The sequence below is a fragment of the Artemia sp. Qi Xiang Cuo genome, chromosome 8, assembly GCF_049724085.1.
Source record: "Artemia sp. Qi Xiang Cuo chromosome 8, ASM4972408v1, whole genome shotgun sequence".
NCBI lineage: Eukaryota > Metazoa > Arthropoda > Branchiopoda > Anostraca > Artemiidae > Artemia > Artemia sp. Qi Xiang Cuo.
Genome location: NC_142801.1, coordinates 54069221 through 54096815, shown reverse-complemented (window position 1 = coordinate 54096815; position 27595 = coordinate 54069221). Strand labels below are relative to the sequence as shown.

The 27595-nt window shown below is 36.6% G+C and overlaps 1 protein-coding gene across 1 annotated transcript in view; it reads left to right on the top strand.

The window, feature by feature from the left end:
* The first annotated feature begins 11950 nt into the window (after positions 1–11950).
* Positions 11951–27595, top strand: part of LOC148949567 (sodium/hydrogen exchanger 3-like) — a 100408-nt gene continuing 84763 nt past the window's right edge. The window contains exon 1 of the mRNA XM_089093016.1: positions 11951–12040. The gene's annotated coding sequence lies outside the window, so the exon portion shown is untranslated. The remainder of the gene's footprint in view (positions 12041–27595) is intronic.

Here is a 27595-nt window from a genome sequence, read left to right as displayed (position 1 = left end):
TTAAAAGGAGCTGGTGGTTCACATTATCGTATGCCCCTTCAAAATCTAGGAAAGCTACAACTAGCACATTATTTTTTGAGAATGATTCATTTATTGCATTTGTTAACAATATAAAAGCATCTGTTGAGGAACGGTGTTTCCTGAAGCCAGTTTGAGTGTGAGGGATCAATTTATTTTTTTCAAAAAACCAGAGGAGTCGGTAATAGATCATTTTCTCTATTATTTTCTCCATCACAGGAGTAATCATTATGGGCCTGTAGGACTCAGAGTTATTTTTGGGTTTATATTTCTTTAGGATTGGTAAGAGGGACGAATATTTCCAGATATTGGGGAACATAGATGAAGCCCAAGCATGATTATAACAATTTAGAAGTTTCTGTTTGTATGAAGGGGTGAGATTTTTTATCCATGTAGGGTGTATATTGTAATAGCTGGCGCTAGTCTTGGTCCTAATATGATGTATTGCATTGTTCATTTCCTGGATTGAAAATGGGCTGATTATGGACTTGGATCCTGGGTGAGGTTGGGAACTTGGGTTCATAGAAATTTAGAGTATTTTGCCACAATTGTTTGACGTTAGATTCTTAACAAAGAGATCGGCGAATAGTTTAACATTTTCATTACCATTGTCATAATGCGTATTATTATATATAAGCTCATACAGGAGTGGGCTGAGGGAAGTCTTTTTCCCACAGATGTGGCTTATGATTTTTGTATAATTGGATTATGTGTTTCTCTGAAGATATTATTAGCAAAATTATTCCAGTAGGTATATTTAGCATTTATTAATGGTCCTTTTTGGATTCGATTCTGCTTGCATCTTTTTACAATATGTAGTACGTGATGATTATTTTAAGAATGTTTTCTTAGCTGCCTTTTTTGTTCTCCATTTATGTTGGCACTCATTTGTCCACTATGCTTTGGAAATATTTTTAAGGAAGGTTTTCCTGGGTGTTGTCATGGGGATAGCATGATTAGCTGTATTTATTAGTAAAGATGCCAAAAATACAGCCTATGTGTCAGCTGTTGCGTTTGAAATGCATGAATGTTGGGTGAAACTTGTTATTTTATCATTTAGCTAATTTTGGAACAAAGCCCAATTTGCTTTAGTGTTGATATATTTGGAGGTATGTGATGGGGTTTCAGCAGGTTCGTTTAGGGAGCAAACTATGACAAAGTGGTCAGTACATTGACTCTCAATTTTATTTATATAAATTTTATTCAAAATATTTAACGACACAATTTGTAGGTCAATTGTAGAGAAACTGCCACTTTTGGGGTTGAAATATGTATTCAGGTTTGGAGGGGTAGCAACAGCTAATTCATTATTATTTGAAGTCATATGCTTCATATTTGTTATAGTTTGATATGTGTTGTCTTGTTGTTTTACTTTTCATATGACTGTGTATCAATGTTCAGCTTTGTTAATAGTAGAGCAAGATCTTTTTTTGCTTGAATGAGCATATGATTAGGGATGTATATTTTTGCCAATTCAGCAATGATTTTTGTTTTCTGTTGTTGTTGTATATTCATGGCCTGAACTGCATTGAAGTTTAGAATGAATAAGGATATATTTGGGGTTTGTATGTTTGGCTGTGCATCCAGTTTGTCAGTTAAGGGATTAATTCCTGGTAGTGTTTCTGGTTTGTTTCTTGTTGGAAGGGGGTGCCAGGCCGACCTCATCTCACTAGGCAAGGAGGCTTGTTGGCTTGGTGATTCTTTCTGATAGAGATGTGAGCTGGAAGGCTTAAAGGATGGTGTTTTGTAAAGAGTACTTGATGCATTGGAAGTGTTTGACTTGGGAGTTTTATTTGATTTCAATATAGGTTTTATTTTTTGTGATTGGGCAGCATTTGCTTCCATAGCTGCAAAAGGGTATGGAATGGCCTTCTCTGTTGCTATTTGGAGTGTTAGTGCTCTTTTGTTATATGCAGGGCATTGTGATTTATTGGTGGATTCATGTGGGCCTTTCCCTATCTGAGAGCCCTTCTTTTTACTCCTTAATTGGTATTTCTATGGGAACATTATATACTACTATTTTTGTTGGGGATTGTTTTGGGTTCCATTTAGATGAGTTAATTGGGGTATTCAGAAGAGATTTTAGATTAAGTATTATATCAGCTGATTTCTGATCTTGGACAGCTATTAGCAAAGATCCATCACGGTGAATGTTAAGAGAAAACATTGATTTTAACATTTTGAAAATTGCAACCCTTATTGTAGTATTCTTTGTTATTTCAAAGGGGGTATTTGGAAAAATTTTGAGGTAAATTCCTAAGTTTTGGGAAGGATAATCTTGGAAAGGAGGAGGGGAAATACTTTTGATTGGGGATGTTTTTTTCCTTTTTTTTGGAGCTCCGACAAAGGACCTCTTGAAAGCCATTATCATCTATAGTGGCATTAGCTCCAACACTGATCATTGTCCTATTCTCAGAATTTGAGCTTTCATGTGAGCTTTGTGATAGGGAGCTTGACCAGCCAGGACGGGGCAAAAATGGATCAATTTCATTAGTATTTGGGGTGGGATCCGGAGGGACCTTTTTTTTAGGGGGAGTTCTTTGCATTGCCTTTATGAATAAGCTTCAAGCTAAAAAGGAAAGGATAATAGTATGATACCAGACCGTCTGCACTCTACAGTGGGGAAAACTTCCACAAAAGAAACACCACAGTATGGCCCTGAGGAGGATTTTGAGCACGAGGAGTTCAGTACAGCTACTGATTAATCGAGACAATAATTCACAAGAAACTTATTTTAAAAAGTTCTTAAAGTGTTGCCGGTTCTGTAGTTATTTATTTCTTCTTCTTCTTCTTCTATTTAACAGCAGGCGGGCTTTTCAGTAACACTATTTAGCCCTTTTCCTTTTGCTTCACTCTGTGGGCTACAGAGCTACTGGCTTGATTGCCTCATATTTATTCGATATATTCAGATATCTTTCAGCAGATCTTTCGACTCTAGGAGTTCAAATATAAGATGATAGATGTCGATTTCTATACTCTGTGTGCAGGTATAGTTGGCTAGGCTCTTGGCTGATAGTGGGATTTTGTGGTGTTTGAAGTATTTTAACAGTTTAGAAAGCAAGGTATGTTGTGCAGACGTCAGCATATTACATTCAAATAGGCAATGGTCAATTGTTTCATTATTCATATTACAATGCCTGCAAAGAGGGGACAGGGGAATTGAACCACTTGAATTAGAAAGCTTATATGAGAATGCAAGGAAATTTAGTCCATTTGTTCCAGAACGAATTCTATGATAAATTTTAGAAAGATACTTATTGGGAAAGGGGGAAAGGATAGGATTAATCTTATTAAAATTAATATCTGATAGCCTCCATCGGTAAATATCTCTAATTGGGATTGGTCTCCCACTTGGCTGGTCAATATTTATAGCATTTTTTGCTATTTCATCAACCTGATGATTACCACTTATGCCAGAGTGGCTAGGAATGTACTGAAAGTAAGTTTTTATGCCACTTGAAGCAAGATTATCAATAATACTGAGACAATGATAAGTGTCAATGTCCAACTTATATTGAGGAGCTGAGGCCAGCAACTCAAGACTTGATAAAGAGTCAGAATAAATGATAATATTATTTGAATTTTCAATCAAAGGTTGGTTTTGCTTAAGGTGTTCTAATGCCATGATTATGGCATTTAACTCAGCAGACATTATAGATAAATTATTAATAATTTTTCGCCCATTGCAATTTTCAGGTGAGGAAGGAAAACACCACTTGCAACCTTCTCATTCATTTTTGACCCATCAACAAATATTTGGAAGTGATTTTTATAGGTAATTGTATTAAGTTCTGCAAATTTTTTCTGAACATAAGCAATGGGGGTTAAATCTTTATTCCATTTTGAAAATTCAGTATTTATTATGGGAAATGACCAATTCCATGGAGGGGATTGGGGGAAAGTAGGTGCAATAGACTTTGCTGGTACAGGGAACTTCTTTTGAATATTGGCATACTCATCTGCAATACCTCTATACATGGCTGGATTTCTTAACCAATTATGTAATGTGTGTGAGCTATTTGATTCAATTTTTGTAAGATGTTTTTGTAAGATTTTTATAACAATTATGATTTCTTCTTCTTTTTCTTCTATTTCACACCAGGCGGGCTTTTCAGTTGATACTATTTAGCCCTTTTCCTTTTGCTTCACTCTGTGGGCTACAGAGCTACTGGCTTGGTTGTCTCTTATTTATTAGATATTCTCAGATATCTTTCAGTAGATCTTTCGACTCAAGGAGTTCAGATATAAGATGATAGATATCGATTTCTGTGCTCTGTGTGCAGGTATAGTCGGCTAGGCTCTTGGCTGATGGTGAGATTTTGTGGTGTTTGAAGCACTTTCACAGTTTACAATGCAAGGTATGCTGTGCAGACGTCAGCATATTACATTCAAATAGGCAGTGGTCAATTGTTTAATTATTCATAATACAATACCTGCAAAGAGGGGACAGGGGAACTGAACCACTTGAATTAGGAAACTGATACGAGAATGCAAGAAAATTTAGTCCATTTGTTCCAGAACGAATTCTATGATAAATTTTAGAAAAATACTTATTGGGAAAGGGGGAAAGAGTAGGGTTTTTCCTATTAAACATAATATCTGATAGTCTCCATCGGTAAATATCTCTAATGGGAATATTGGGAAAGGGGGAAAGAGTAGGATTTTTCCTATTAAACACATAATATCTGATAGTCTCCATCGGTAAATATCTCTAATGAGGATTGGTCGCCCACTTGGCTGGTCGATATTTATAGCATTTTTGGCTATTTCATCAACCTGATGATTACCACTTATACCAGAGGGGCTAGGAATATACTGAAGATAAGTTCTTATGCCACTTGAAGCAAGATTATCTATAATACTAAGACTATGATAAGTGTCAATATCCAGCTTATACTGAGGAGCTGAAAACAGCAACAAAAGGCTTGATAAAGAGTCAGAATAAACTATAATATTATTTGAATTAGCAATCTAGAGTTTATTTTCCATAAGGTGTTCTAATGCCATGATTATGGTATTTAACTCTGCAGACATTATAGATACATTATTATGCAATCTCTTACCCATTGCAATTTTCAGGTGAGGAAGGAAAGCACCACTTGCTACCTTGTCATTCATTTTGGACCCATCAACAAAGATTTGGAAGTGGTTTTTATAAGTAATTGTATTAAGTTCAGCAAATTTTTTTCTGGACAAAAGCGATGGGTTCTAAATCTTTAGTCCACTTTGAGAAATCAGTATTTATTATGGGGATTGACCAATTCCATGGAGGGGATTGGGGGAAAGTAGGTGCAATAGACTTTGCGGGTACTCCCTAAATGAACCTGTTGAAACCCTATCACATACCTCCAAATATATCAACATTAAAGCAAATTGGCCTATGTTCCAAAATAAGCTAAATGATGAAATTACAAGTTTCACCCAGAATTCATGCATTTCAAACGCAACAGCTGACACACATGCGGAAGTTTTGGCATCTTTACTAATAAATACAGCTAATCATGCTATTCCCAGGACAACACCCAGGAAAACCTTCTTAAAAAAACCATCACCTACTAGTATTTGAAAAAATGGTAAGCGGAATCTAATCTAAAAAGAACCATAATAAATGCTAAATATAACTACTGGAATAATTTTGCAAATAATCTCTCCAGAGAAACACATGAGCCAATTATACATAAAGTTATAAGCCACATCTCTGGGAAAAAGACTTCCCCCAATCCACTCCTGTATGAGCTTATGCATAATAACACCCATTGTGACAATGATAATGAAAAATTTAAGCTGTTTGCTATTCTTTTTGTTAATAAGTTAGTATCAAATAATTATAGCAAAATGCCCCCGATTTCTATGAATTTAAATTATCAGCCTCGTTCAGGATTTGAGTATATAACGAGCCCATTTTCAATCCAGGAAATGAACAATGCAATACATCATATCAGGACCAAGAATAACAGCAGCTATGACAATATACACCCTGCATGGATAAAGAATCTCACCCCTTCATGCAAACAGGAACTTCTAAATTGTTATAATCGTGCATGGGCTTCATCTATGTTCCCCAATATCTGGAAATGTTCGTCCCTCTTACCAATCCTAAAGAGGAATAAACCCAAAAATAACCCTGAGTCTTATAGGCCCATAATGAATACTCCTTTGATGGGGAAAATAATGGAGAAAATGATATATTACAGACTCCTCTGGTTTGTTGAAAAAAATGATATGATCCCTCACACTCAAACTGGCTTCAGGAAACACCATTCCTAAACAGATGCTTTCATATGGTTAACAAATGCAATAAATGAATCATTCTAAAAAAAAATGTCCTAGTTGCAGCTTTCCTAGACTTTGAAGGGGTATATGACAATTTGAAACACCAAATCCTTTTAATTAAACTTACAAACCTTGGAATACCCCCCAAGCTAGTATCTTTTATAAAATCTTTCATAGAATTAAGAAGTTTCATTGTTTATGTTGGTTCAGCCTCTTCACCCCAAAAGACAATAACCAAAGGCCTTCCTCAGGGAGCAGTCCTCAGCTGCCTCCTCTTTGCCCTATATCTCTGGGGAATGAACCTCCCCCACACGAATCTACAATATGCTAAGGATCTGGTACTATGAACATCTGGCAATACCTTTGACATACCACAGTCAAAGCTGCAAATGTCAATTTTCCAATTTGAAAAATTCTCTCGACATTCAGATCTACCCATTGCACCTACAAAGTCAAAAATAATCCAATTTCACCCAAAATGAAATCATGTTAATGCAAGACTAACTCTAAATGGAACAACTATTCCAGAAGATAATCATATTAATTACCTAGGTCTCATGCTTGACCAAAAACTTAATTTCCACCTCCACATTTCAAACACAAAAAAAAATGCTATAGAAAAACAATCATACTAAAAAGACTTCTTTCCATACCCTGGGGATGTAAGGAGAAAACCTTACTCCAGTTTTATAAATCACATACAAGACCCCATATTGACTATGGGCTCATTGTCTATGGTGCTTGTGCAAAGACCCAGATGCAAAACATTGAAACAATACAAAATGATATAATACGTCTCATATTTGGTCTTAGGAAACCCACAAGCACCAAGTTTCTGCTTATGGATAGTGGATTAACAACAATAAGGGAGAGACGTAGCTTTCTCTTGATAAAACATCTTACAAAAATTGAATCAAATAGCTCACACACCCTACATAATTGGTTAAGAAATCCAGCCATGTATAGAGGCATTGCAGATGAGTATGCCAATATTCAGAAGAAGTTTCCTGTACTTGGCTGATTTCTTCTTCTATTTCACAGAAGGCGGGTTTTTCAGTTGATACTATTTAGACCTTTTCCTTTTGCTTCACTCTGTGGGCTACAGAGCTACTGGCTTGGTTGTCTCTTATTTATTAGATATTCTCACATATCTTTCAGTAGATCTTTCGACTCAAGGAGTTCGAATACAAGATGATAGATATTGATTTCTGTGCTCTGTATGCAGGAATAGTTGGTTAGGCTCTTGGCTGATGGTGAGATCTGTGGTGTTTGAAGCACTTTAACAGTTTACAATGTAAGGTATGCTGTGCAGACGTCAGCATATTACATTCAAATAGGCAGTGTTCAATTCTTTCATTATTCATAATACAATACCTGCAAAGAGGGGACAGGGGAACTGAACCACTTGAATTAGGAAACTGATGCGAGAATGCAAGAAAGTTTAGTCCATTTGTTCCAGAACGAATTCTGTGATAAATTTTAGAAAAGTACTTATTGGGAAAGGGAGAAAGAGTAGTGTTTTTCTTATTAAACATAATATCAGAGAGTCTCCATTAGTAAATATCTCTAATGGGGATTGGTGTTCCACTTAGCTGGTCAATATTTATAGCATTTTTTGCTATTTCATCAACCTGATGATTACCACTTATTACCAGAGTGGCTAGGAATATACTGAAGATAAGTTCTTATGCCACTTGAAGCAAGATTATCTATAATACTAAGACAATGATAAGTGTCAATATCCAACTTATACTGAGGAGCTGAAGACAGCAACTCAAGGCTTGATAAAGAGTCAGAATAATCTATAATATTATTTGAATTAGTAATCAAGGGTTTATTTTCCATAAGGTATTCTAATGCCAAGATTATGGCATTTAACTCTGCAGACATTATAGATACATTATTATGCAATCTCTCACCCATTGCAATTTTAAGGTGAGGAAGGAAGGCACCCCTTGCTACCTTATCATTCATTTTGGACCCATCAACAAATATTTGGAAATTGTTTTTATAAGTAATTGCATTAAGTTCAGCAAATTTTTTCTGGACAAAAGTGATGGGGGTTAAATCTTTAGTCCACTTTGAGAAATCAGTATTTATTATAGGGATTGACCAATTCCATGGAGGGGATTGGGGGTAAAGTAGGTGCAATAGACTTTGCGGGTACAGGGAACTTCTTCTGAATGTTGGCATACTCATCTGCAATGCCTCTATACATGGCTGGATTTCTTAGCCAATTATGTAGGATGTGTGAGCTATTTGATTCAGTTTATATAAGATGTTTTATCAAGAGAAAGCTACGTCTCTCCCTTATTGTTGTTAATCCCCTCTCCATAAGCAGAAACTTGGTGCTTTTGGGTTTCCTAAGACCAAATATGAGACGTATTATATCCATTTGTATTGTTTCAATTTTTTGAAATTGTTTCAATTGTTTCAATTCATGATGGAAAATTGTTAAAATCTTGGGAATTTTCATTTAAACTGGGGTGAATTCAATTGAAAATGGGGTAAATTGAAGGGGTCAGATAGGTGAGGCAGCTCCTGTATTTCTTATACTACTAAAGACGAAATAACTTGATGTTGCAATGAAAATTTTGTCATTTAAAGACTACCCACTGTTAGTTAATGTTGTTGCTCGAAAATGCTGTTGCTGTAAAGAGCTATATAAAAACTTAAAACGAACAGAAATTCTTCTTTATATGGGGGGGGGGGCTGTTCCCCCTCAACTCGTGCCTATTTACGCCAAAATTCGGTTTTTTCCCGGTTTTTTAAGAACAACTGCTCAAACACAAGATCCATTGAATTGGAATGAGAAGCATTTTAAAACACTATATAACTTTAGCGTGAACAATGAGGGACTGAGGTGGCAGCCCTCAGTAGGATGGCATTATTGAATACAAGACGAACACACTGCTGCCATCTATAATTGATTCTAAAGGGTCAATGACACCTTTTTCAAGGTCAATCAGGGGATGTTTCTAAGCCTATTGACTCCGTGACGAGATTTGCACATACGCACTGAATACTAACGGTACAATGTTATTGATCCACGGAGGGGACTAGATTTCTGGGAAATTGATTGCATAATCGACGGGGAATTCTATTTTGATCTACGAAGGGGACTAGATTTCTGGGAAATTGATTTGCATAATCGACGGGGAATTCTAAGTGTATTGATCCACTAACGGGACAGGATCATATGTCTCTTTCTAGGTCAATCAGGGAGTTACGTAAGGTTTCACTTACATCACAATTCGGCCTTGAGATATTGTTTATAATGGACATGCGTTGAGCTTGAAGTATCATACCGTCTCACGACATCATGGAGAGAACATTAAATATTGTTGACTTGGAACCTTTAGCTACACAGATTTATAATGTGAGTTCTGTTGAGTAAATTTTCTTAGGTTTTTCCAAATAAAATCATTTTTGTATTCCCCCTCCAGTATATTCAAATTCAGGGTATACCCCCCCCCCCCCAAAAAAAATCTCCACTATGCGATGTTTATAGTCGTTAGAAAGCGTAAAATACGCTCTTTTTTACCATGTAAACCCTCCACCACCATTAACGATTTTAATTCTTTCATTGGAAATAATTCCCTTTTTCGATAAATTTATACAATTTTCAATGCATCTTTCTGTATCCTAGCAAAAGTGGCAGCTAACATCCGTCAACTCTTAGGTATTAATATGCTGATCCCCTTATGACATTAAGCCGCTAACCTGACTTAAACATTTCCGTAAACAGGTATATACGGGTAATTATTGGCACCCGTCAAATGCACATCCTCTGTAACTCAATTACAATCGTCTGATTAAGCTTATTGTCTGATAAAACCAAGAAAAATGGTTTCACAAAAAAGGATGCTTTTTCTGGTCAAATTAAAGACATATTTTTCTACAGTAAATCCTTTGAATTGCTAGGGATGCGGGTGTTAGTTATGATAAATAGTTTCATATAGTATTTTTTTTCCATTTTGAGTACTCAGTGTTTATATGCGGGGGAGGGGGGGTTTAAGAAAAAAATACATACCTACCATGAGAAGGTTTATTGAAGCGCAGGTAATTTTAAATGATTTAAATTTATACATCCTTTGACCCTTGAGGAAAAATGTGCAAATATATGCGTTGTGTCTCTAGACATGTATTTAAATTTTTTCTAAATGGTAAAAATAGGATTTCTATGCTTTTCGGGTTTATTTCCTGACTGTCGCGGTATCTTTCTCACAAATTTTACTTTTTGCTTTGCTGAAAAGGGGGGAGGGGCTTCTTTGGGTAATGGAAGATGCTTTCTAGACATAATTATGCCTTACAATAAATTCTTTTGAAGGGGGTACTAATTTTTCTTCTGTAAAAAGGGAATCGTTATTTTATACTAAATTTTTTCTTCTTTTTAAGGACAATTATGAGAAATGCCCCTCTCCCAGTAAGAGGGCAAGGGGTAATGATGTAACTCATGTGTAACGGCTGGAGATGGCTGCCTCATCCAGAGCCACCCACATCCGTTCCGGACCAGCCCTGCCTGCCCAAGTTCCATCCGCGCAAGTACCAGTACAGCCAGGTAGAAAATTAAAGAGAGAGTGGATGGCTGCTCATAACGTCACTGCTGCACAAGATTGTGAGATCGCCCCCTATTAAGCATTACCGGGCCCTTCACGGGCAATACAATGCGAGAATGTGGCTCCTACAGCCCCCAACATACAAGCTGTAAATCTAAATGTAAGTTTAAATTTTATTTCTCGCTAAAGATTTTTTCTCCCAAAGGAAATATAACGCTCTCCTTTTGAACTGTTTAATTATTGAATCATGTCAAGTGCATGCATTCCGCCTGCTAAACTCTTGTGAATTAGGTTAGTGAAGCCAAAAAAGGCACTATATTCCGATCATAATTTCCAATAGTAAGTAACAAAATCTATTGTGATATTGTTTCTCAAGTAAAAACTGCTTTATTAACGAATGGTTCATCTTGTCTACAGATATAGTAAAAACAACTCTATATCAGAATGAGTTGTGTATCATGACAGAAGATGGCCTGAAAGTGATAGGCCATCCATTTCAAAACAAGTACAGACCCCGTTGTTTTTTCCAAATCAGATGAAGAGTAGTAATATGAAATTTTCGGGGGTTGTTTGAACAAAATCAAAACCTACTATGGCTTTTTTAGATTATAAATATCTCATATCACTATTGAGTTGGAAATTGGAACCTTCAGGATATATAGAGTAGTTAGAGTAGTGAATTAACCAAATGCTACTATGTGCATACTGCTTCTGCTACTACTACTACTAAGCGTGTTTTTAAGCACATGTAAATAATAATCCAATTTTAAAAATAGGGTGATTTAGACACTTTGAAAATAAGCTATTTTCTTTTTATAGATTGGATTGGTTCCATATTCTCTGTCTCCTGTGCTTCCACTGTGTTGGATTTTTTCGACATTGTCAGATTTTCGGCCCTCTTGTCAGACAAAAAAATATCGTGTCGGACTTCGGAATTTTGTCGCATTTTCAGTAAAAAACGGATATTTTTCGGATTTGTGTATTTTTCTAGATTACTGGAGTGTCCAACTCCAATAAAAAAGGATTTTCAAACTAGTAAAATTAGAAGGCCAATTCTGTTAGGGATTTTCAGAAAGTCATTAGCGTTAGTGTCGACAGTTTGACAAGGCACAATTTTTGAAAATTTGCACATACTGTGCTTCAATCTGCTCTGATATTTCAGTTAATTTCAAGATCTGAGGAAAGTTAAGGTGAGACTTTTTTCCAATGCCAGTATAAGATTAGAAAGTCTATTGCCAACATAGTAGCCTACAGGAGGGCTAGGCCACCATGGTTTAGTGACACCATGTGCTTCACAGGTTCAGAATGTTTTAAAATCTCAAAATAGCCTACTCAAAAGAAGAATGCAAGTTGGGTCTAGGTATGTAGATTGGTAAAAGACTGGTAATTCTGGCACTCTTCTTGAAGTCAAGTTTAATTTTAACAGAGAAATTACCCAGAACTTGTCCAGAACTGATCTGCAAAGCACACTTGAACCATCGTAGCTATCCTGAGCAGCACTACGGCCACTCAGGACAGAATAAATGGATTCTACACAAAGCAGGATAGCCTACATGTAGCCTACATGTACCCTGCATGGGCTGCATGTGTCTAGAACCTGGGTATGGAAGGAGAAAAAAAGAGTTTCTCTGAGCAGTAGGCTATAGCTAACCAGTCAGTAACTCTACTATTTTGCGATCATCACCCAGCCCAGGCAACTTCCTCTAATCAGAGAATTTGTTTCTTGTCAGTAATGCCCAAAGTGAAATTATTCCCTAGTGCAGCTAACTTCCACTTAGGAGAAAAACTGGTAGATCTTCTCCTGAGTGGAAATTAGCTCTCTCGGGACTGTATCTTTTTTTGGGCGTTCACTAAGTAGTAGCATATCTACTTATCAGGCAAAGTTGGCTCTATTGCGCGATAGTCTCAAAAGAGTAGAGTTCCTTACTGGCTATAACTAGGGTATCCTACAAGGAAGGTTTAAAAGGTTAAGAGGGTTTCAATTTCCTTTGAGGCTACTCTGACTATCGTACAGTAGATTTACACAGGCTTTTTCAGGTTGGTGTAGCCTGTGTCATAGATTAGCTTTGTTTTAATATATCAAAAAGTGTCATAGGCTATATAATCCACATTCGTTTTTTCTTTTCTATTTTTTTCACTATTGAGATCAAGAAAGCTACAATTATTCAGTCAAACTGTATTGAAAACAGCAAACTTATCATCTACGAGATTAATTCAATATCATCTACACAATTATTCAATGTGCTTCACAGGTTCATCTTTTGCTAATATCTCTGTTAAAAGGACATTCTGATTTAAGAATACCAGCTTTCAACAGTGAAGAGACAGTGAATTTCTTTCTTTTTGAAGTAAAGCATACTTTATAGATCCTTTGCTGTAATACACTTATTACATTTTACTTATCAAGTCTGGTTGCAGGAAGTACCATCATGTCGGAGAGTTCGTCATCTTCTGAAACTGACATTGAATATCTTAGTGGGGAAGAAAGGCGGAAAAGAAAGGGAGAAGAAAAAAGATCCTCCCCAAGAAATAAGGCTCAGAGGAAAAAAGCCAAATTCAGACACAGCTGGCTGAATGTCCCTGAATTTAAAGGATGGCTTGCAAAGGACAAGTCTTCTGTTGAAAAGGCTTTCTGTTCGCACTGCAGTCAGTCCTTGTGTTTTGGTAAATCTGAACTCCAAAAACATGCAAAGAGTGCAAAGCACAGTGAAAGTGTAAGGAAATTAGAGGCTTCAAGAAAGCTCACTACAAGGATTGATCATATCCTTACTACAGACAAAAACGAAGAAGAAAGCCTAAAGGCCAAGTTTGCTGCTTTCATTGTCGAAAACAATCTGCCTTTATCATTTATAGAAACTCTTGTACTTTTTCTGAAAACTTTGCCACACAAGGCTGTTGTTGAAAAAATTAGGCTGGGCAAGCAAAATGTGACAAATGTGATGAGACTGGCATTAGGACCGCACTAGAATGAAGTTCTGTGTTATCAGTTGAGATTGACGCCTTTTTCTATCATTATTGATGAAACAACTGATGTGGCAGTAAAAAAACAACTTGCAATTGCAGTTTTGTTCTGCAATAAGGATTTTGAAGTAGGAGTCAACCTTCTAGATATGGTTGAGTGTTTCGACGGGAAGGTGGAAACTATTTTCAATCTGCTGTGCAAAGTTCTTGAAGATAAAAAGATACCTATGGAGAACTGGGTTGGGTTCTGTGCAGACACTTGCAATACTATGTTTGGGTGTGAGAACTCCGTTATCAGCAGAAGCAAAGAAAAATTCCCATCTGTGATGTGTGTCAAGTGCAGCAGCCATTCCCTTCATTTGGTGGCTTCTTATGCTTGCAAACAATTGCCAAAGCAACTGGAAGATCTATGTTGGACTGTATACAATCACTTCAACATGAGTACCAAAAGGCGCTCTGAGTTTGAACTACATCAGCTATTTACTGACACCCCAGTCCTGAATGTGCTTGCCCCAGGTCAGACAGGTTGGTTATCACTTCGGATGTGCGCTCAGCGACTATTTCAGACTTGGGATGCACTTTGTAGCTACTTTCAGTTAGTAGTAGCTGAAGATCCCACTTACACAACCGCCAGGGCATGACATAAAGAATCCACTGTTTCGGTTTCAGCTTGAGTTCCAGATCAATGTACAGGAGCTGTTTACAGATTTCAATCTTCTTTTCCAAAGTGAAAAACCGTTGTTCCACAAAATAAAATTAGAGGTGGAGATACTCTTGAGAAAACTGGCCATGAATTTCATGAAGATCAGCTACGTCAGATCAACCTCGCCTTTGAATCTTGACCCCAACAACGCAAGTGAATACCTTGCAGTGGAAGATGTGTACTTGGGAGTTGCAGCTCAAGAGTTTCTTCAGACCTTGCAATCAGACCCGAGTACAAAAGCAGATAAGCGTGAAGTTAAAGTCTTCTATGAATGAACTTAAAAGTTGTATGTAGAGGCGGTGAAGCAAATCAAGCAGAGATTTTCATTTGAAGATGAACTGTTTACATTGTGCGATATACTTGACCCTGTGAAAGCTTTGGATATTGGTGATGTCACTCTTCTCCAAAAGATCCTTCAGTGGTATAAGGCACCATCGTGGGATGCACGAAAAATTATAGAAGAATGGCGGAGTCTACTGATCTTCGATCTTCCAGATGTGACAGACGTCTGTGATTTCTGGCTCCATTTGGCTTCTTTGAAAACGCCAAATGGTACGCAGAGATTCCCCAACATAGTTGGGGTTGTGCAGCATCTTTTGACCTTGCCGTTTTCGAACGCAGTTGCAGAGCGGTTCTTTTCTACGTTGAAAGACAAGAAAACAGAAGGCATCTGAAACAAGAAGACATCTATCATCTTATATTTGAACTCCTTGAGTCAAAAGATCTACTGAAAGATATCCGACAATATCTAATAAATAAGAGAGGACCAAGCCAGTAGCTCTGTAGCCCACAGAGTGAAGCAAAAAGAAAAGGGCTAAATAGTATTAACTGAATAGCCCGCCTGCTGTGAATTAGAAAAAGAAGAAGATGGAAAAAAAGGCAAAGCAGAAGGAAAAATAGTATGAAAAACAAAATAAACAGGCTTTGTTTACGCCCAGAAGAGGGATTTTGGTTCACAATTTCGGTTTTTCGTCTTGTTCTTCTTCTATTTCACAGCAGGCGGGATTTTCAGTAATACTATTTAGCCCTTTTCCTTTTGCTTCACTCTGTGGGCTACAGAGCTACTGGCTTGATTGCCTCTTATTTATTAGATATTTTAAGATAACTTTCAGTAGATCTTTCGACTCAAGGAGTTCAAATATAAGATTATAGATGTCGATTTCTATGCTCTTTGTGCAGGTATAGTTGGCTAGGCTCTTAGCTGATAGTGAGATTTTGTGGTGTTTGAAGCATTTTAACAGTTTACAAAGCAAGGTATGTTGTGCAGACGTCAGCATATTACATTCAAATAGGCAGTGGTCAATTGTTTCATTATTCATATTACAATACCTGCAGAGAGGGGACAGGGGAACTGAACCACTTGAATTAGGAAACTGGTACGAGAATGCAAGAAAATTCAATCCATTTGTTCCAGAACGAATTCTATGATAAAATTTAGAAAAATACTTATTGGGAAAGGGGAAAAGGCTAGGGTTATTCTTATTAAACGTAGTATCTGATAGTCTCCATCGGTAAATATCTCTAATGGAGATTGGTCTCCCACTTGGCTGGTCAATATTTATAGCATTTTTTGCTATTTCATCAACCTGATGATTACCACTTATACCAGAGTGGCTAGGAATACACTTGAAGCAAGATTATCTATAATACTAAGACAATGATAAGTGTCAATGTCCAACTTATACTGAGGAGCTGAGGCAAGCAACTCAAGGCTTGATAAAGAGTTGGAATAGACTATAATATTTTTTTAATTAGCAATCAAAGGTTGGTTTTCCATAAGGTGTTCTAATGCCATGATTATGGCATTTAACTCAGCAGACATTATAGATACATTATTATACAATCTCTCACCTATTGTAATTTGCAGGTGAGGAAGGAAAGCACCACTTGCTACCTTCTCATTCATTTTTGACCCATCGACAAATATTTGGAAGAGGTTTTTATAAGTAATTGTATTAATTTCAGCAAATTTTTTCTGGACAAAAGCAATGGGGGCTAAATCTTTATTCTACTTTGAGAAATCAGTATTTATAATGGGAATTGACCAATTCCATAGAGGGGATTTGGGGAAAGTAGGTGCAATAGACTTTGCCGGTACACGGAACTTCTTCTGAATATTGGCATACTCATCAGCAATGCCTCTATACATGGTTGGATTTCTTTACCAATTATGTAGGGTGTGTGAGCTATTTTATTCAATTTTTGTAAGATGTTTTGTCAAGAGAAAGCTACGTCTCTCCCTTATTGTTGTTAATCCACTCTCCATAAGCAGAAACTTGGTGCTTGTGGGTGTCCTAAGACCAAATATGAGACGTATTATATCATTTTGTATTGTTTCAATTTTTTGCATCTGGGTCTTTGCACATGCACTATAGACGATGAGCCCATAGTCAATATGGGGTCTTATATGTGATTTATAAAACTGGAGTAAAGTTTTCTCCTTTCATCCCCAGTGTATGGAAAGAAGTTTTTTTAGTATATTTGTTTTTCTATAGCATTTTCTTATTGTGTTTGAAATGTGGAGGTGGAAATTAAGTTTTTGGTCAAGCATGCGACCTAGGTAATTAATATGATTATCTTCTGAAATAATTGTTCCATTTAGAGTTAGTCTTGCATTAGCATGATTTCGCTTTCGGTGAAATTGGATTTTTTTTGACTTGGTAGGTGCAATGGGTAAATCTGAATGTTGAGAGAGTTTTTCAAATTGGAAAAGTGACTTTTGCAGCTTTGACTGTCCTATCTCAAGGGTGTTGCCAGATGACCATAAAACCAGATCGTCAGCATATTGTAGATTCGTGTGGGGGAGGTTCATTTCCCAGAGATATAGGGCAAAGAGGAGGCAGCTGAGGACTGCTCCCTGAGGAAGGCCTTTGGTTATTGTCTTTTGGGGTGAAGAGGCTGAACCTACACAAAAAAAGAAACTTCGTAATTCTATGAAAGATTTTATGAAAGATACTAGCTTGGGGTAGTCCAAGGTTTGCAAGTTTGTTTAAAAGGATTTGGTGGTTCACATTGTCATATGCCACTTCAAAATCTAGGAAAGCTGCAACTAGGACATTGTTTTTTGAGAATGATTCATTTATTGCATTTGTTAACGATATGAAAGCATCTGTTGAGGAATGGTGTTTCCTGAAACCAGTTTGAGTGTGAGGGATCATATTAGTTTTTCCAACAAACCAGAGGAGTCGGTAATAGATAATTTTCTCCGTTATTTTCCCCATCACAGGAGTAATCATTATGGGCCTATAAGACTCAGGGTTATTTTTGGGTTTATTTTTCTTTAGGATTGGTAGGAGGGATGAACATTTCCAGATATTGGGGAACATAGATGAAGCCCAAGCATGATTTTAACAATTTAGAAGTTCCTGTTTGTATGAAGGGATTAGATTTTTTACCGATTTAGGGTGTATGTTGTCATAGCTGCCACTAGTTATGGTCCTAATATGATGAATTACATTTTTCATTTTCTTGATTCAAAATAGGTTGCTTATTTACTAGGATCCTTGGCATGATTGGTATTTTGGGTTATAGGAATTGGGGACATTTTGCTGCAATTATTTGATATTAGCTTATTAACAAAAAGAGTGGCAAATAGCTTAGCTTTTTTATTATCATTGTCATAATGGATATTATTATGTATAAGCTCATACAGGAATGTGTTGGGGGAAGTTTTTTTCCCACAGATTTGGCTTATGACTTTATTTATAATTGGCTCATGTATTTCTCTGGAGAGATTATTTACAAAATTATTCCAGTAGTTATATTTAGCATTTATTCTGCTTGTAATTTTTTAAAATATGTAGTAGGTGATGGTTTTTTTATCAATGTTCTCCTAGCTGCCTTTTTTGTTCTCCATTTATTTTGGCACTGATTTGTCCACCATGCTTTGGGAATGTGTTTAGGGAAGGTTTTCCTGGGTGTTGTCCTAGGGATATCATGATTAGCTGTGTTTATTAGTATAGATGCCAAAACTTCAGCATGTGTGTCAGCTATTGCCTTTGAAATGCATGAATTTTGGGTGAAACTTGCAATTTCATCATTTAGCTTATTTTGGAACATAGGCCAATTTGCTTTAGTGTTGATATATTTGGAGGTATGGGATAGGGTTTCAGCAGGTTCGTTTAGGGAGCAAACTATGGCAAAGTGGTCAGTACATTGACTATCAATTTTATTTATATAAATTTTATTAAAAATATTTAAAGAGACAGTTTATAGGTCAATTGTAGAGAAAATGCCTCTTTTGGGGTTGAAATATGTATTCAGGTTAGGAGGGGTAGCAACAGCTAATTCATTATTATTTGAAGTCATACGCTCAATGAACTTACCAGCTTTGTTTGCTGGTTTTATCCCCCACAAAAGGCTGTGGGCATAAAAGTCTCCACAAATAATGATATTTTTTAACATATTAGAGTTATTTATATAGTTGAAGAAATCCATGGCATCTGTAGTTTGGCCATTAGGGCTATAAAAGCTTATTGTGTAAGTTTTTGTATTATTCAGCCAAACAGTGATACCAATTGCATCAACATCATTTACAAAATCTTGAAAGTTGATGCCACAGAATTTTATATTATTTTTAACTATTAAAGCTACTCCACCTCCTTTTCTCTGATGATCTATCCTTTCTCAAGATAGTATATTCCAGAGACTTAATTTGTTGATTTTGGGTTAAATGAGTTTCCTGGAGGCAAGCAATATTGATGGAATTATTATTCATAAAAGATATTAATTCGTTTAGCTTATTTTCTGTGAGTGATCTTACGTTCCACTGGAGTATTGATATGTGTTGTGTTGTTGATTTATTTTTCATATGACTGTGTATCAATTTTCAGCTTTGTCTTCTTCTTGTTCTTCTATTTCACAGCAGGCGGGCTTTTCAGTAATACTATTTAGCCCTTTTCTTTTTGCTTCACTCTGTTGGCTACAGAGCTCACCTGCATGAATGATTCGTGTCGTGCTATCAATAAAAGAGTTTCCGCTTGTAAAAAAGGGGCTTTTTAATTCAACTAATCAATGGAAGAGGACAAGATCTATATTAGTTCACCCATTGCCGGTGAGAAGATCTTTTTCAATGATAATCTAAAGGATGTTCTTGGCTTTAAGCTCAAAGTAACCAGTAGTAAAAGTATTGAAGACACTAGTTTATTTTTGATTGATATCCACTTGTCTTCTCCCCGGACATAGGTTTATTTCTCTAACCTTCATTTGTTGAAACATCCCGAGTTGGTAATACCAATGTCCCCTTCAATGAGTTCTTGAAAAAAAAACCAATCAAGAAAACATTGACCATTACAATATAAAGCATCTTCAGTATATCCTCGTAAACACTTCCTATTTGGAACTCTACCAGTTAACACTAAGAACTGAATTAGGTGATCCTCTAGCAATATCAAAAGGTTTGGCTGTGATTACATGCCATTTTCGAGACATCGTTATCGGTGTTCAAAGAAACAAACAAGATATCTAATAGAAAAGTGGAATTCATTTGTCCTGATAATGACTGCTATGTTTATATTGTTAGCCCAAGACAACTGGGCAATGAAACGGAACATTACAAAGGTCATTCATCAATGTCTGGGTATGGCCTTGGCAGTTGGTTTGCTAAGCTGTTTCGCTCTGCACTACCTCTGGCTAGAAAATGTATTGTACCGGGCTGCGGAAGATTTCGCACCCTATATACTAGGCAGCTCGAATTCTTTCAAGGATTTAAAAAAAGGATTTCAGAAAATCTTGAGTCCATCTCGTGAAAGCTTATTAAGCGATTCAAACCACATCAAAGAGGAAAATGCGCATAGAGTTTAAAAGACTGAGTACTGCTCATTAGTTTCTAATAAGGACTGAAACAATAGACATCACCCCTATCAAAGAAAAGAAGGAAAAAGACGACACGCACAGTAAACAGTAGAAGCAGAAGCCACAGGAAGAGAATTGTTAGATAAAAAGTTGATGTCTTTTCCTGAGATGTTAGAACTATTCCTAAAGAACTATCGAACTGCAGTATATATGAAATTAAATTTATTGAATTCAGAAAAATGTCGATGTGAGTGTAATACGTAGATGCAAAAAAAAATTCCGCTCGTAACAGCCCTTTTCCAATAATATTCAATGTAAAATTTATTCCAATGAATACTACTTTATGGACATGTCTTCAACATTTATAGATTTACGAATGAAAGACCTGAAATCTGATAATACATTGCCAATTCTTGCCGATGGAATATTTATGAAAATTGTATATTACATAATTTATTTCGTCAAATCAGTGTCTACATAAATGGCACGCTGGTGAGCACAAGCAACAATCTTTCAAATTATACAAGCTATTTGCAATTCATGCTGATGACACTCAAGTCATACAAGGAATTGAGAGGCACCTCCAATGAATATGAATATATTACTAATATTAACAGTACAGATGTACTTAAAATGCTGCAACTAGTGAATGACATCAAGATAGAAAAATATACTAAGAAAGACTTAATGTATCTCATTCGCTGCAGCCCAATATCATGTTGAATATAATTTTAGGATTTGTTCCAAGTGATTTCATTTTCCAAATGGTGTTGGTTGCTAGTCCTTATGTGTACCTCTCTATAATGTTAAAACCACCCCATACACACAAGAAACAGGTCAGGAGTTCTATTGCCTAGGCAGCGGAAAAACTGAGAGCCAATGGAAATGATATTAAACTACTTGTTCCTCAAACAATCACCAATCAACGTCATATTGCCACAGGCTCACGCACCTTCACCGACTCATCCTTTATCAATGGCGAAATTCTGTCAAAATTAGCCTTGGCATTTGTAAAAAGCGCTAGTGCAATAGGATCGTTGGCTGGATGCCCACATAAGTTTGAAATGTTTGGGCTTTCATCACTTGTCTGCAAAGTAAATGGAATCCCTCTCTGCAATCTATCTTTTACTAAATACTATAGGACATTGTATGAGTTGACAAGACAAACCCTAGATCATGATTCACAACTGTTTGAAAATGGTATAACCGAAGAAATGTTCGCTAAAACACATGGTATCATTGTATTGGATTTGTCTGATACCCAGGATACGAGAATAGTACGTACGGGGAGTGTGTGTTTAGAGTGTACATTTGCCGACCTATTAGCCGAGAGTATTGCACCAATCTCGCTAAATCAATTTGAAACCTATTGGGAAATCACTCCCGAAGGCAGTGTTCTACTAGACCTTGCACCATGAACACCAGTCAAATAATCAATGTATTTAATATGGACTCCTACATGTCGAAATACAGATCCTATTGTCTGCCCTCGGACTTTCTTGGAAAAATTCAAAGTACCAACAATACCCTAATAATTGTTAATTGCAGTCCGTTTTCTCTGAATACTGGGCATTGGTTGTGCATCTTTCAAACAATGAAGACGATTGAATTTTTTGATCCTCTCGGCCTACCCTATACATTCTACACTCCACACATTAGCAACTATATTGAGAGCAGTAGGAAAAATATTATTTAAAATTTAAAGAGACTGCAGGATCTGACTACTTAAATCTGCTACTTCTGAGCACTACTATATTTCTTCTTTCGACCTCACGGCTATACTTAAAACTAGTTTCTCGATATTTAAGCAGATAATTGACGTCTTAACGACTTCAGTTTAGAAAATATCCTCTCATATCTCTATAATGTTGATTTTAGTGCCCTACGAGTAAAGTGCTTAAAAAATGTATGTGAATTTGCTTATCAATAAAAAAATGTATATACACAACAATGTCTTTATTCTTCACTTTATATTTCTTCTTCTTCAGTGTATAGGCAACTTTCGAGAACCACTAATGCTGGTAGATCATTTGAATTCACTGTACATTGATCTTGATTGACGCAAAGTCAGGGTCATATTTTCTACAGTATAAAGTAGCTTCACTCTTGTCATATCTCTTTGTATAGTCAATGATACTATTTGCATTCATATTGTGAAATTCACGTGTTTCAATCTGTCTATTTGAAGCAATATCAAACACAGTGTTTTCATATGGTGAATCACATTCGGTAGCTACCAAATAAAAATAACTAGGTTTATAGTCATAATAGGCAGTGTCGCCAAAACGATGACGTGGAAACCAAATTGTCTTGTTACCCCAACAGTTGAATCGTAGTAGAGACCTGATTCTTCCTCCCAAAATAATTTAAATCCACGACGATACCAATCTCGTAGAAATAAAGTAAAATCACGTTTGGGGTTCTTTCCAATCATACCGGGATAAATATTCTTCCACTGATCACATTTGTCATAGTGGCAATTGGAGCATAGATGTCCTCTAAGAGGAGAGTCACAAATCTCTTCAAGACATGAATTACATCCTTTAATTTGTACTGAATATTCTCTATGTAATTTACAAGGATTACATAATTTTCACTTTTCATTATAGTCATCAATAATTGTACAATACTCACATGATGACCAATTGCCAAGAGTGTAACTCTGTGACGCTACATCTTTCGAAGGGGGAGCCATCTACATTGAATCTATGGCAATGTTTTCAAAAGTATATCCACAATATTATTCTGCTTTGTTCCAATTAATATATCAATAAATTGAGTATAAGCATTTGAGTCACATCGTAAAAGCTTCATACAATAGTCCAATGGGAGAGAATCAGTCTCATTATATTGTCAAGTGTCCCCTGCGAGAAAATCTTCCGTTGAAGGGATAACTCGAGAAAATCGTCATCCAGAATTAAATGTTTTTCTATAATCACAAGATTCGACATAATTATCTCTTTCTCAAATTTATACATTTTCAATCCTATCGCTCTCACTGCTGACTCTAGACTAACCGTGATTCGTTCTACTTAATCTAACATTCTAACAAATGGGTGATATTTTCGATTTCGAAACAATTTTATTGTATAATTACAACAATAATATATATTACACATTTGCAATTAGCAATACAGCTTATGGTCCTCGATATTCTTCACTATTACATTTAAAGAACTTTGAAGTCTATTCACATGTGCTATATCAACTTTTGCAGAGAATTATAATTGATCCTCCGTTTTAAATTTGCTCAAAGATAACACATATCTTACCTATACTTCATCCCATTCAGGACAAGGCCGTGATCCTCTTGTGATTTCTACCGCAATGTTTGGTGCTCTTGTATAATTGCCACCTACTCCACTATCAACTTCTAATAGTGTAAACAATCCACTCATTATTACAAATATATCCTAATAAATGAGTAAAGTCAAACTGTTCTCACTCCTTGATTTCTATTCTCACGCTAATAACAACTATAGCAAAAATCATTTCTTATATTCACTGCGATCTTGCCCCGTTAGTGGATCAATACACTTAGAATTCCCCGTCGATTATGCAAATCAATTTCCCAGAAATCTAGTCCCCTTCGTGGATCATTACCATTACATAGTTAGCGTTCAGTGTGTATGTGTTAATCTTGTCTTGTAGTCAATAGGCTTAGAAACATCCCCTGATTGACCTTGAAAAAGGTGTCATTGACCCTGTCCCGTTAGACTTGATTATAGGCGGCAGCAGTGTGTTCGTCTTGTATTCAATAATGCCTTCCTACTGCCCTCCTAATACGGAATATTATGTTAAGTTTTAATGTCGCTTTTTACTTTCATTTGTGGAGAGCTTTTTTGAAAATTTAATTTCTGTTTGGTTTTCATAGTATATCCTGGAACTCTTCAAGAATTGTTTCTGGAAAAAAAGGACATTTAATGTATTTGCTTTTCGAAGTATAGTATAGTTACCCAAGTTAGACCATCATCTCCTAGACATGAGGGAGTTTTCGCCTCCCGGGGTCTCACACAGCACGATTCATCCTATATTCATATATATATATATATATATATATATATATATATATATATATATATATATATATATATATATATATATATATATATATATATATATATATATATATATATATATATATATATATATATAATATATATATATATATATATATATATATATATATATATATATATATATATATATATATATATATATATATATATATATATATATATATATATATATATATATATATATATATATATATATATATATATATATATATATGAATGAATTTTATTAATAACCTGTCTTACAGTAAACAGAAAAAGACAGAGCACAAACTAGAAAAGAAAGAAAAAGCAAAAACTGGCAAATAAACAAATACAAACAGAAAGAACTACATAACAACACAACTATTTGAGAAGGTGGGTCCACTCGTGATCCAGGAGCTCTTGTTTTTTCATGGAATTCTGAATTACCTCCTCCACGACACTAAGAGGCTCAGCAATTCCATATTTCGCAGCAATATGGCGGTTTCTAACAAAAGGCGACGCATGAAGAAGATAACGGGTATACTTGAAAAATACCGACCTAATGTCTGTCTTGTTTCTTGAACTCCGGAGCTTCCAAAAAGGAAACAGATAAATGACACGAAGCAACGCAACTGTATTGTAAAAACAAGCCAAATATTTATGGCTCGAATTGTGACGGCTAGTGACAACACCTGTCCAGGCAATGTGCACTTTTTTAGAAAGGTGTTCAATAACTAAATAGTGGGTCTCTCAAAGATTACGACCAATCGGGAGGCCAAGGTACGTACTGTAACTAGACGGTGTTACGGTAATTCCACCAAGCCTGACTGTAGCATTATCTTCAGGGCAATTAAAAAACAAAACAGCAGACTTTTCTACATTAAACTGCAAACCAATATCAGCATAACTTTTTTCAAGGCGCGAGAAATTAGTTTCTAATGAAGAAAGCAACCGAGACAGATTTAAAAGATCATCTGCAAAACCCAGAAGTGACAAGTCAATATGCTTCCAAATATAACTCGGAGAGATAACCTGTTGTGCATCATTAACACTGTTATTATACAAAGTAGGAGTCGTTATACCCCCTTGCTTAATTTCCTTGTGTACGGATACCTCCCCACTAAGCTCACCATCTTGCAAACGAACACGAAGCTTGAGGTTCCTATGCATATCACGTAGTGACCTTACAATAGAAGAACGCACGCCTCGCTTACACAGCTCAACCAAAATCTGGGCATAAATCCCAGAGTCAAAAGCTCTCCTGACATCATACTGACCTAAGATCAAAGTTTCTCGCGAGAGATGAGCATCAAGTAATATGTTAGCAAGAAGATAAAGTACATGGGTGCACCCCAGGCCTTTTCGAAAACCAAAATGACGTGGAGGCATCTCACTCTTATCATAAATCTCATCAAACAAAACAATCTCAAATTGCTTACAAAATACTGAGGATATCGTTACTGGCCGATACGAAGAAGGCTGTTCGGCCGGCTTCCCTTCTTTAATATCGGTATAACCATACACAGACTAAAGCTACTCGGGACTATCCCTTGTGTCAAAATCATCTGAAACAGGAGGGCAATATGATGGTAAAAACATAACCTCCTAAAGAAATATGTAGAGCACAAATACTATCGCAGCCTTTTGAGTATACCTTTTTCAGCTTTTTAACGGCCTGGCAAATTGTGACCGGTGACACTGAGAAATCGTCGAAGGTGTCGGTAAGCATAGAAGCCAGCTCATTCTGGTAATTAGACTGCAGAACTGGATCAGGCGCTTTGAACTCGGACTCAAAGTAAGCACTCCACTCATTAGCAGAAATATTAGACGTAGGCTTGGCTTCTTCAAGCTTAGACCGAAGCGACCAAATAAGGTTCGGATTCTTATTGAGCTTTTGCGCAAAATTTTCTTTGAGGGTTGCACGGTGGGCATCTAACGCTTTATTGAGCTTTCGTTTAGTATGGATTCGAATCTCGTTCACTATTCCACTTCGTGGCTTCCCGCTATCATGCCAAACTTTCAGCCATAGCTTAGCCGACGCACAAGCCGCTGCTAGCTCCGGATTTCTAGACCACCCTTTCACCTGTGATCTATTACGGATACGCTTCACAGGAACTGCTATACTCTCCGCGATACTCAGAGCATGCGATATTTCTGCACAGTACATGTTTATCTGTAGACGTATTTCACTTTCACTGCAATACGAGTTTGCATTTCTCTGCAGCAGATGGAAGGGAACTTTTATTTTACTCAGGATATCCCCAGAAGTAGCCGCAAAGAGGTCATTCGACACTTGTTTTCAGTCACTGTATACTCTCCATTGGGATTTGCACGGACCCGACAACTTTGGACGGTCCAGTATTACTGACAATTACAAAAGGAAATGGTCAAAGTATGAACCAGCAACTGCAGCTTTTACTTTGTCTCTCTCTGGGACGTTCGTTAACACACGGTCAAGATACGAGGTAGTGTTGACAACACTGATCAATATGTAGGTTTTGTCCATACCAATGACATTTGACTGATCAGGAAGGGAACCTATAACGATTTGAGTCCTTTCAGATTCGGTATTAAGTAGGTCACAGTTGAAGTCCCCTATTAATAGAACTTTTGTATTCCCGGGAATTTGAGCCTTCACGAAACGGCTTAACTGAGTACTTGCACCCGTGAACTTTCGTCCGAGAGGCTAGATCTATAATTAGTAGGAAGATAGACGTTTATTATCACAGTATCGCGAACTTTAACAGGGAGGAAGTGTTTACTTGATGCTAAAAGTTCAGCCTAAAGAGACAGTCTCACCAAAGTGGCTAAACCACCAGATGGCCGACCTCTGGATTTCACACGTTCAGCTGGCCGAATTAAACACTGGAGTGAACTTGACAACTTGAGCAGGTTAGTATTGTCCTCGGAAAGCAGGTGCTCTTGTATACAAATTACTTCATTTGTTAGGCTCATAGCATCAAGCAGAACGGTTTTCTCAAGTGCTTTCCCATTTATATTCCAAGACGGAATACTACACATTTTGGGAGCGTGATCCATCTTTCAATTTTTTTCGGTTATCAGGACAGGCATAGTAATAACATGTGTGCCTAGTCGTTTTGCAATTCAGGCACCGAGTAGGATTTTGACAAGGGTTCTCAGGGGAGCTTGTGTGGCCAGTTTCTCCACAGCGGCTACAAGTTTCAGCTTCCATACAGTCCGCCGCAATGTGCCCCACATGATGACACCGATAACACCTTCGAGTCAAA